This window comes from Juglans microcarpa x Juglans regia, chromosome 5D, assembly GCF_004785595.1.
Source record: "Juglans microcarpa x Juglans regia isolate MS1-56 chromosome 5D, Jm3101_v1.0, whole genome shotgun sequence".
Taxonomy (NCBI): Eukaryota; Viridiplantae; Streptophyta; class Magnoliopsida; order Fagales; family Juglandaceae; genus Juglans; species Juglans microcarpa x Juglans regia.
Window position 1 is genome coordinate 16,017,394 of NC_054602.1, and position 12,796 is coordinate 16,030,189.

General features: G+C 33.4%; 1 pseudogene; it reads right to left on the reverse strand.

Moving 5' to 3' along the window:
* Positions 1 to 8,106: 8,106 nt before the first annotated feature.
* Positions 8,107 to 12,132, reverse strand: LOC121265730 (annotated as a pseudogene).
* Positions 12,133 to 12,796: the final 664 nt, after the last annotated feature.

Genomic DNA, 12,796 nt, shown 5'->3' on the forward strand with positions numbered 1-12,796 from the left:
TTTATTTTTTTTTAAAAAGACTTTAAAACTTAAAAAAATGTTTTTATAGCTCTTAGGTTTTTTTTTAAAAAAAAATTCTGATAATAAATTAACAAACAAAATAAATAAAAATACAAAATAAATAATATTGTTGTTACATCACAATGCAAAACATAAATTTACAAAAAGCAAAAGAAATAATAATATATCACAACTAATTAAACGAAAACATAAATTTACAAAGAACAAAAAAAATAATAATACATCACAACTAAACTAAAGCATAAATTTATAAAGAACAAAAGAAATAAATTTATAAAAATCAAAATTTATTAGTCTTCACATCTTGAAACTCCAAACAACATGATCTTACTTGCTTAGCTATGGCTCTCCAAACAAAATTTATTAGGCGTTGATAGAAGAGTGTGCTCTCTGATGATAAAAGAGCTTTCAGGTACATTTGTATATACCACATCACAAGCAAATTATGCTGTAAATTGTAGATAACTTAATTCCCCTGTTGGCTAATGATGATCTCTACCTTAAAATTAAGGAACTAGATTAATTATTTCTCATTATATTCTATATCGTCAAACTGCAAAATAATTCATGGGAACTAAGTTTAATTGTTGTGGTGGCGATATGTGTGCCAGGACTATTTCAAATTGTAGGTGCTCTTGTGTTCATGATCGATGTTTAGAGGGCATATATATATGCATATGCATGTGAGACACAGCTTGGTCATGAAGGGATTACTTAAACGCGTATCGTACTTTGACAAATACAAAATCTTAGTTCTCGGATGATCGTTTTCGTGATGCATGCAGCTGTTGCCAGTATCAATTAATTTTTGGATCCAAAAAAGCTCTTCTGAAAAATATTTCTCATATGTAAAAGGACTTTATTTTTCTTCCCTTCACTAATCTCTCAGTACTTCCAGCTTCCACCATCCACAGTTTTTGAAGGGGAATAAGCTGTTATTCTAATTGTTACAAGCTGTTATTCTTCTTTGCAAAATGGGCTCAGGTTCAATTCGAATATACCCATGAGAATATGTCAAAGGTATTGAAGGTGAGGTGTTAACATCTAACCCTAAATCCCATGTCAAAAACAGAGCAAAGGAAAGCACTTCGAAGCTTGGAGAAAACCCTAAGTACAAAGAAAGGTACCTTAAGAGCTTAGAGAGAGAGAGCCTTCGATGGTAGCCTCAGCGTGTCTTACCCAGATGCGCAAAGCACTTTGAAGCTTGGAGAAGACGAGAAAGCTGCAAACCCTAAGTGAGAGAGAAGCAGATTCGAGACTGAGAGAGAAGCAGATTCGCGAAGACGAGAGAAGGGGCGGTTTTTTTTCATTTTAAAGGACCCGATTATGGATAACCGGATCACATAACCAAATCCGGAATTTTTTTAACCTCCCGGGTGTAATCTAAGTGGATAACCGCCCGGACGCACCCAGATTTTCAGGTTTCGGACCGGATTCGGAAAAAAACCGGTCTAGTTGAACACCCTTATATATTGTAACCATTTAATGATATACTTAGAGAGTACACTTTATCCGAACATCTTCAATTATTGATACATATAATAATAATAATAATAATAATAATAATAATAATAATAATAATAATAATAATAATATATAGAGATGGATATGTAGTAAAATATTTTAATATCATCCTTATAATAATTGGGGAGACGTGTTACATAATGTTTAAAGAGATTTCTTAAACATAAATTTATAAACTGAAATGTTCGGATGAAAATTTACTTTACAATAAAAAGATCTTAAAATCTAGCATTAAATTAAACTGCAATAGTTTATAAGTTTATTCTTACAAAATTTCTTTATGGACAAAATATTTTCCAGTAATTAATTCTATATATGCTTAGATGTTTTTGTACCCGATACAGCACGGAATAATATTAATACTAATTTTAATACAATAAAAAAAATTGGAACGGTATATAGTATATTGCTATGGCTAGTCGTTTTTTATGGTTAATTTGATTGTGAGTGTTCTGAAAAAGAATAAAGTAAAACAATAAAATCAATCACACGACATAAAAATTTACACAGTTCACCAATGTACATATGTTCACAAAGTTGAATATGATTTTATTTTCTTGAGAAATGTCAAAGTACATTGTGGGGAAAAAGAGAAATGATATTTATAGTCATAGAGTGCGCAAAAATCATTCAATCCTTTTAAAAAAGGTAAGTAAATACGGGACTCATATTGAAAAAAAAAATTTATTTTTTAATAGTGGACCTCACTCTTTTTCAAAAGGATTGTGCAACATTTGCGCACTCCATAATTGTATCTATCATTATTCGGGACAAAATTACAATTCTCAAAATAGTCATACTATTTATAATAAACATATATATAGCGTTGTACATCGAATGCCCTAATTTTTCAATCATTGTGTTATTCGCTTGAGCGAAGTGTCAAGTGAGCTTCGTCCAAACTCTCTTCTAATGTTCACTCAAGCGAGTGTCGAGTGAGCTCTCTGCATGAGTTTCGCTCGAGTGACCTGTAGCACGAACGTCGAGCAAACTTTCGGCTTGAACCTATTTGCCCAAGCCTGTGCTCTATGGCCCAAGCCTCATAAAAACTCCACGTACCAAAAAACCGCAATAAATCCTTGTTGGGTTGGATCATCAAATTTAATCCGTTTAATTAAATGGATTAAACCCTAACATGACATATATAAATAACGAGTAATACAACATGACCTGCATAGCCCATTTGATGATTAACTCTTGTTGTTTTCACTTGAATACCACCCATGCATTCCATCCAATTTAACCTGTTTCTTGCAAATGAGTTTAGCAAACCTATATATTTATTTTGACCAAATTAACATAATTTGATATAGGATACCGAGATATTTATACAAATCATTCACAATTCCAACTACATTCATGATAAAGTATTTTATAATCAATATTCAAACTAATAATAAATAAAAAAACTAATATATCCAAAAAATAAGTTTAAATATTAACTAAAAAAAGGGTAGATACTTTTTAGTTATTATATTGTCAAATAACAAGATCAATATTACATCCCAACAACAACAACGGCATAAATCCAAATATATATAGAATTTGAAAGTAGAAGTAAAGGGTAATCCTTCATTTTGTTGAAAATAGAATGTATTCAAGTTATATATACTAGTTGTGAGTTTTGGATTGACCCTCAATTGATTCATTTATTAATTATATCTTATTGAGCTAACTCATTTTGACCCAGATCTATTTAAATCAAAACTATGTATGACCCACAATAACAACTACAACCACAGATCGAATAGTGCATGTTTTCCCATCACCCAAAGGCACAAGGGCCTTAAGACATGTAACATTAGAGGCACTAAAGGTGTAACGACCCGATCCAATATTATTAAGGATAATTTATGGATAATGTCATTGAGCCTAAATTAGGATAATGAGTCAATTATTATATAAGCCCAATTGTGCGTTTAAGTATTTATTTTAATAGACTACAGGTCTAAGATTTTTTATATTTTTATATTTTTTATTATTTGGAAGATATCGAATTTTATTGGACTTGTCATGTTAGTTAATATCATTAAATATTTATAATATTGGATTAGATGAAATAATTTTTATGGGCCCCAAGCCCATGAAGTCAGGAACCATTTTCCATGTCAGGCTCGTTCCATGTTTCATACGATGGACGTCTCTCATGCACATTATTCTCTTTTTTGTTCTCATCTAGGGTTTTCTCCAATCAAACTCTACAAATATACGTTTTTCCCTCATGCATGAAGAAGACCCAAGCAGCCGTAGCTTCCTCCTGTGCCAAAACTCTTTCACTTCGTAGAACCGCAAGTCACTGCAAACCGCTGCCACCTTGGAGAGCCAAACAGAAGCCAACCACCACACAGGTGCTAGGAACAACCGTCGCCCAGCCATTTAAAACCACCACTGGATAGCACTCTGTTTTGCTTCACCAAAAACAGAGAAATCCCAAAATCTATCGCGCCGCAAACCACCATCACCCACGTTCCTTCACGGCGACTCCACCACCGCCCAGAACATGCCGACGCCACCACCACTTTCAGATCACGCCTGTGCCAGCTCATGGATTGCCACCGCCTGAGAACCCAGCTCAACCACGTTGCGGCCTCTTGCACCCGTAGATGAGCACCTTGACACAGCCTTTCGCCAGCCACCTTAAGGACGTCGGAGCACCTCTCGGAAAACACAGAAACCGCCGACTTGTTGTTTTCCCTCGAACCCGCATCTTCCCGGTAAGCCCACAACCGTCGCCAGCCTCCTATCTCTCTCTCAGTTGTTTTCGGCTTAATGGATCACACTCTCTCTCTCTCTAACTCTCGCTTCCTCTCTCAGCGTCACACCTCCCTGCCTAGAGGACCACCCAGTGCGCTGCCGTGACCCCCTCCAGCCACCCAGAATCGCCGCACGTCAGCCTCTCTCTCGGTGAGCCCTTGTATTGCACGCCTCTCTCCCGAGCCTCTGTTCTCTTCATGATTTAAGTTGAGTTTCGTTTTTAGTTGAGTGTTTGGGTTGTTGGTTTATAGTTTACTGCGAGTAGATGTTAATAATATTACATATATTATTACTTTTATAACCTTTTTTTAAATATAATTACTTTTGTAACCTTGCACTTAAGTATATGATATTTATAGAGACTATTATGTCATTTTATTTGAAGTTGAATTTAATATTTCAAGTTGAGTTTAATGTTATTAAATAAATATATTAGTCATAAGCTCATTTTTATAAGGAAGTGTTTAAGGAATTTGAAATATATTTTATTAAAATATGCTATTGAGCCTAATATTTTAGTTAATATTTCCTTTGTCTATTTAGTCAGATTTTTTTTAATAAAATTATTATGTTATATTTTAAATAGAAAAATTAAGAAATTTTAAACTATATTATTTATTATTAATTTTAAAATTAAATTTCAATAGTAAATAGCAAGTGTTTAATAGTTTATGTTTAAATACTTTAAATCTATGGTATGAAATGAACCTCTAATGTTATTATAGTAGATTTTAATATATTTGTGCTATTAATGTTGCAAATTTAAAATAAAGAAATATGTTAAGAATATTAAAATGATATTAATATTTATTAGATTTCTTGTTAAATTAATTAGTTATGTTAATCATGGGATTGTAAATCTATTAATTGAGATTTTTATGACTTATTTTAAAATAGCCCCAGTATCCTACTAAATTATAATATGTCATTATTATTTAAGTAAATTAAATACTAGGACTTATTGATTATTAAGTTAAACAAAAGATTTATTTGACTATGTTTTTTATTGTGAAATTAATTAAGTAGGATATTAGTACATATTATTTCTAGACGAATTTAGTACTTGTTATTATTGCGTATAGGTGTCAAGTTACGAAGTGATATTCAAGAAGAAGCGTAGTGAGGTAAGTAATTTGATCATAAATTAGGATCATCACAGTTCAACTTATATATAAGTATTATTCAATCAAGTTCATTGGCAGCCATTATTTATGAACCACTCATGTCATATGCAAGCATGTTATCCAGCATAGCATACGATCATGTCATTCCGCATTATGTTCAAATTCAGAAATTATAGTTATGTATATATTATGTCAAGTATCTCATGTGTATAAGACACGTAAGTTATCTTAAGTTTAAAGTGCAAGATAAGATTAGATCAGTTAATAATCAGATGATCATTTAGATGCATGGTACCAATGCAGTTCAGTTTCAGGGTGGATGTTTAAACCACGAACTCAGTCGTGGTCCACCATAGGATGCCAGAATACTATCAACGGCTCCCCTTGCTGTAGCGGGACGTGGGGCTGGTGCACAATCTTGCACATAGGGTTAAGTGTGTTGGCCAGTCAGATAAATTAGTAATCTTGCACATAGAGTTAAGTATGTTGGCTAGTCAGATAAATTAGTTAAATCAGATAAATCAGTCAGATCAATCAGTTAATTCAGTTAAATCAGTCATGCATAACATAAGTATCAGTATGAACAGTCATGAATTTAAACTCTCAGCATGAAATTTTTTATGAAAACCTTATGTATATTATGTTTACGTTGTGATGGATTTCTTGCTGAGTCTTCAACTCATTTTAATTTGTTTTCATGTTTTTAACCACCCAGGTGAGGATGATAAATACGAGCAAGCAGACTAGGAATAGAAGGAGCAGTTAATTTTAGTTTCAGACTTTCTAAAATAAAATTTGCTTTTATGATATGAATTTATTTCAGTTATTCATTTAATGTTTTTGGAAGACATTTTATTAGACATTTTTCTACAAAATAAATTTCTAATTTCTTTTATGAAAAATGAGATCTCTTGCCGGGTTTATTTTATGAAAAATACGTGGCACTCATAGCCTATGGGAATGGGGTGTTACAAAAGGTGATGCAAGTTAGATCATGTTTAATTAAATGAGTAGCAATAAATACTTACAGGCAAGAGATATCAGAAATTAATTATTGTGGACATAATTAACTTATAGGAATAGAGAAATTTTACATGAAAATCTTATACCACACACCTCCACTTAATCAATATATGATTTTTCATTTTTTATCATTCTATTTTAATGTTAATTAAATATGTGTGTCTTTAGATAAAAAATTAAAAATGATAAATCACCTACTAGCTAGGTGGATGTGTGTAATGTAAGGCATTCTTGTAACGTTAATTCTCGCACGAATCTAAGACCCGACCTCCAACACTAAATGCCGACTCAACACTTACATGGCTGCCTATGTATAAAATGATAATCAAATTTTTCTAGATTATTATTAAAAAAAGAAAATCGGGTTGAAATACTCGTTTATTCCAAAAGAATTTTTGGGTCGACTCATCAGCAAAGCAGAATGTCTCTAAGTTGGGTCGGGTTGGGTCAGAATAGTCGTTTTTGTACCGGGTCAGGTTTGGTGAACAGTCTTATGCCAAAGGGTAGAAAGCCAGGTCTCTTTGACTCTCTTTCCGATAATCGGATCTTGTCTTAATTACCAAATCGGATTTGACTATGTCTTTCTTTCTTATGGGTTTGCAGTTCATTACACCAAAGGCTTTCAGTGAACTATTGAAGCTATCGAGAGAGCTTCGCGCCTTTGGCGTTTTCACTAGACGTTCAATTTAGTAACCACTTAAATGAAAATACTACTAAAATTCGAATTGAATGTAAATTAAATGAGAAATAACAAGTCCAAGGTAAAATAAAAGAAAGAAGCATTAACGTAGTACACATGAACAAAAATTATCACAATAAATCTTTCTAAACATAAATTACATAGAAAACAAACCCCTTTCACTCTCACAAGTCTCTAGTGCATGCTAACTAAATAAGGTTGAACAATCGATGATGATGAAACCTCATCATGTTATTCCACATGACTACCTTTTGATTACTTGTTCAGTGGCTATAGCTTATCATGAATATAAGCAACTGTCAACAATTTCCAGAATTTTCCCTTTTTTAGGATATCTCATATATTTTAGCCTACTTTAAAAGTGAGAAAGTTTCATGTAGTAAAAGTTCTAATTATTTAATTTGAATTTTCTGGTTTAAATTTAAAAAATTCTAGATAATAAAATACCCTAAGAATTGTAGAGGATTTTAAAAATCAGTTTTTTTATATAAAATATTAACCCACCTAATCATTACTTAAATCGCAAGATATCCATGCATAAAGCGGTACAATATTGACAATAATGATCCCTGATGACCATCATCTTCTTCTTTTTAATTGTTTTCCCCTTCTCACTGGCTAGCAGTGCCCATCAATGTCAAAAATGCTGAAAACGAGAGCATTATTGGCTCTTATGACCGGAAATATTTTTCAAAGACTTCCTTTTCTAAATCTCATAATTAATTAATTAGCAATTGATTCTCGCTCATGTATTCATATATAACCAAATTATGAACCAACGGGTCCAATGAGAAAGATTTGAACATGACCATGATCATGTCAGAAAATAAATATTGTTTTTGTATGATCTCCATGAACATGCATGCCTCATTAATATGATATATATATATATATATATAATATTATATATATATTTGTGAAAATTAACCAGAAAATTTACAATCCAGTGTGTGCGTGCGTGCGTGTGTATCCATATATAGCCGTTAGCTGTGCATATTAAATGGAAGATCAATAGGTGAAAATAGGTAGAGAAAAAGGCATTATCGCCGAGTACATGGAATCTTTAATTTAGAGATCATATAGATCTCTAAATATCACCACTAATCACCAAGATGAAAGAGCCGGAATGCTTTGTTCATTCCTGAAGAAATTAGTAGGATCGATCATAGTCTTCACATGAACCAACCTATTAAAGTTCCTCTTGAAATATTTAGCACCCCATAGACTTGCCCGTCTATAGCTTGTCTTGCCCTTTTTATTATTTTTTCCAATGTCAAGGTCCCTATAATTCATATATGCAGCTCTTGGAGATTTCGAAACATAGGCAGCCATGTAACTGTACAGCCTCCTTATCTAACTTATATGCCGCTCAGATGCAGCAATTCCTTCATCTTCCGAATACACCAAGTATTGGATTTTGTAGATATTACCAGCTCCATGGGGGAAAGGAATTGCAGACTCTGAAATTTCACTCATTTTCTGCCCATAGGGAGTGAAGATCAATAATGCTGTTTCTGCCTCTTTCTCATAAAATCTCTCCCAAATCCCTTCCAAGCCAACTTCAGGAATAGGTTCCATCACATAGTCAGATTTTGCTTTGAAAAAGGGTCTTATTAGAGGAGTCCTGTTTAGTAGAACATCAAGGGATTCGCCACTTGGAAATCCTCCAAAGTATAGGACTGATTCAATCCAGCTCATTTCAGCGCAATCATCTCTTACCAAACCCAGTTCAGGGAAGCTCTCTTGCATCAATGAAAGGAGATCATTATCTATCCCTCCGAGATACAAGGAACCAAATGAAGCATGTATTGTCGTCCTCCCTTCTTGGCTAGAATTGGCACCAGGGAACACGACGCGAATGAATAGATCTTCGTGAACTTTGTGTGCAACATGTTGCCACCAATAAACAAGCTTGGTTGCATTTTGTTCCAAGTTCCTATTAACTGTGAATACAGTCACAGTTGATGGAACATGAACCAGCTTGATTTTCCATGCAACAATGATTCCAAAACTCGACCTCCACCACCTCGAATTGCCCAAAACAAATCTTCCCCCATAGTTTTCTGTCAAGGATTCTACCCTTGACATCAATCATTTGTGCGTCAATAACGCCCACAGTTGGGCAAAGTCCCGCCAGAAAGCTAAAATTTATACTTTTCTTGACAATCCTATAATAAACTTCACCAATAACGGCGCTGGATTCATCCCAAGCTGTGCATTTTCTGCATCAACACTGATTGATCGAAGATTTATCATATCGATTATGAGAAATGAAACATCAGATACATAAGAAAGGCCCTCGTAATCATGACCACTGCTTCTAACTCTGATTTGCAGGCCATGCTTTTGGGAACAATTAATGGCTGCTTGAATTTGGGAGACATGTGATAAAGTGTTAAAAACTACATGATTAAGTTGTTAAAGTGAATGAATTATTTAACCAAAAAATAAATTAAGCACTTAATTATGTAGTAATTTTTTATACTTGACTCAATATTAAATTTTGGTATTTAGCACTTGAAAAGAGTTGTATTGCAGTTAGTCCACACCAAAATTAATATCCCAAAATTTTACTCCTCTCATATCTTATTTATGTTGTAGGGCATTATAGGAAAGATGTTAAAAGCACATGAGCATTATTGGAAATACCCAGCTAGCCAGGCAACATCCAAAAGCACTAGAAACTCACGCACACGGGACTGAGTGGAGAGAGGCGGCCTCACCTGGGCTGGAGATGAAATGAGGGGCAGACGAGCTCACGCACGGAAACACTGGAGCAACGCTGGAGCAAGACGCCAAACTGCAGGGATCATGGCCTCCATTCAGCGCAAGGTGCGCACTGCAGGAGCTGGACCGTAGCTTCACAACAACACATTCTCACGCGGAAAGAAAAGTGGAACACGCACTGCAGGGATGAAATGCAGAAAATGGGGGTGAAACGCAGGGGCTGAGACGAGGTCACGCAGAGTATAAAAAGAAGGCATTTTTCCGTGCGAGGGGCTCTCTCTTTTTTTTTTTTTTTTGGCAGTCTTTGTTTTTTCGTTTCTATCTTTTGGGATTTTAGGTTTCATATTTTTGATTGGAGATGATTTTATTTTCTTAATAGTAGAGATTCTGGATTTTTTTCTTCTGCAGTTTGTTATGCACAGAGGACTCTTTTCAAAGTTTGAGTTTACTTGTTTCAATTTCTATTTTCTTGAGAGAATGATGTTAGGCTAAGTTTACAGCTTGAGCTACAAGATATGGATTCTCTTGCACTAAACTACTGATTAGAGTGATTCTGATATGATATAAATCTATTTTATAGTTTTGCAAGTTGATTTTGTTGAGATAAGTCAAAACCAAAAACTCTTGTTCTTGTTCTACTGTTAACGTAAGGCACAGCAGAAACTTAGTAATATTTTCAAGATTTTTCATGGTTAGTATTCACAATAAATTTATTTGCACTCCATAGATACTTTAGACTGAAAATCTCGTTTTAAATCTCCATTTTCCGATTGTTAATGATTAGACTAGATTGACAATTGAGTTATAGAGTTAGACCTCTTAATCAGAGTTTGGAAAAGGAGGAAACATTCTTGTAGCCCAAGTGTTTGACATATTGTGTCACTTGCTTTGATATTACTGCAATCTCTACATTTCCTGCACACATTTCTCTAGCATTCAATTTCTTTTCTCATTTCTTTCTATTTCCATTCCTTTTAAGTCTACAAGCATTCAGAAAATTATTCAAGAAAAAAATAGAGAAAATATCCGAACCACTTTTCATTAATACACTTCAAGTTAGTACATAAATATACTTTTCTTGTTTCTTTTCTTGGTTGCATAAATAGCCATTTCACAAACAAGCTCTTCACACAAAATACACTTCATTATATGTTTCCTCAACATGAATATTATTGTCCATATGGAAATGACCATGGAACTTATCCATGTACTACTTTGATAGCTTCTGCACTTAGAAGACAGATTTAGAAAGCCATCAACATGCGACGGTGTAACAATGACTAGAGGTTTCGAGGTGGTAGGTGTTGAGAATCTAGGATTTTGTATGGAGAATTCCAATACAGATGAATATGAGGAATTGGTGAGTGTGTAAATGACCTGAGAAGTTGAGGAGGTGGAGTTACCAGCATGAAGGGTCAGGCCAGGGGTGGAACTAGGACACCACATATCTAAACTTCTTACTTAAGCTCCATCGAACTCAAGTGAAAGATAAAAATTAAGATAGAAAAAGTTATATAAGATTTTTTGAAGCAAATGATAAAAATTAAGTAAACAAAGATAAATTTTTTTGTTGAATCTAAGATTGAATATTGTAAAGTTTCTATAATATATATAGAAATAGTTATGTGAGATTTGTTGCATTCACTCCTAATTGTTAACTCGATGGTAGTTATAGATATATAATATATATACTTATTAACAAAGCTAATCCAAACAAGCTAGCTAGTGGAAGACTTAAAAGGAAAAGTATAAATAAATAGGAAAAATGAGGTTGTAAATTTACCAAATAGCTTATAAAAAGAGACCAAGATATTTTATTGCCACTTTTGAGATGTAAAAAAAAAATGAGAACGTGAGATTTTATTAATGACAAAAAATTAGGTGTAATTATGAAAAAATTATTAAAAAACTAAAAGAAATATAGACAACTGAGTGCTAAATGAGATTTTCAAAAATGTTTTAGGGAGACGAATTATCTTTATATTAGGATATCTTTAAAAAAACTATATACTAAACCATATTTTTGAAAAATTTTGAGAGGGTGAATTATCTTTATACTAAGATATCTTTAAAAAAAATTTCAAAAACTATATACTAAATCATATTTTTGAAAAATTTTGGAGGGGCGACAGCCCCCCACCCATCAACGTAGGTCCGCCCCTGGGTCAGGCACTGAAGGAAGTCTTCATTAGTGTGAGCCGATTTAGTTGCCCATAAAAATGAGAAAAAAGTAAAAACTGATGTCCTAAGAAACTGCATTCTTGTCTATGTTTCTACGCTAGAAATTGGATGCGAGCTTCATCATTTATTGTGTTATGAGGAGATATATACGTAATTTGTTGAATACTTAGAAATTAATGTGAGAACTGTACGTACAGTGGTGCTTATAACTGCTGTAGCTTACAACGTACATATTTTTTAACTTTGCATAAAAACCATGCATTCCATCATGCATCCAGCTGATTGGCCAGGGAAAGACTTGGAAATTTAATGTACGTGACCGTTACGGCGGTATTATCTTTTGCATGTTGTATTTTCTAAGATTAATTTGCAGACCATTCCAACATCCAGATTGGAGAGATGAACCGCCACAAGAAATTAAATAGGCCGGAACACAGAAAATTCGCCACAACATCCAGATTAGCGCACGTCTGCAAGTAGTAAAGTCCAAATTGCATGGCAACTTGACAATATTAAACTTTGACCATGCAACCAAAACTGTTTATTTATGATCAGTTAATTCTAGTAAAATAACTATTTACAATTAAAATGAATCTATTTTAGTCACAAATAATTTTTTTGCCTTAATTAAATGGCCACAAAAGTCTCTTTTTCTTATAGTGATATATATATATATATATATATATATGCGTGTGGATATAATATCAATAATAGTCATTACAAGCAAACTGCTTATTTATGA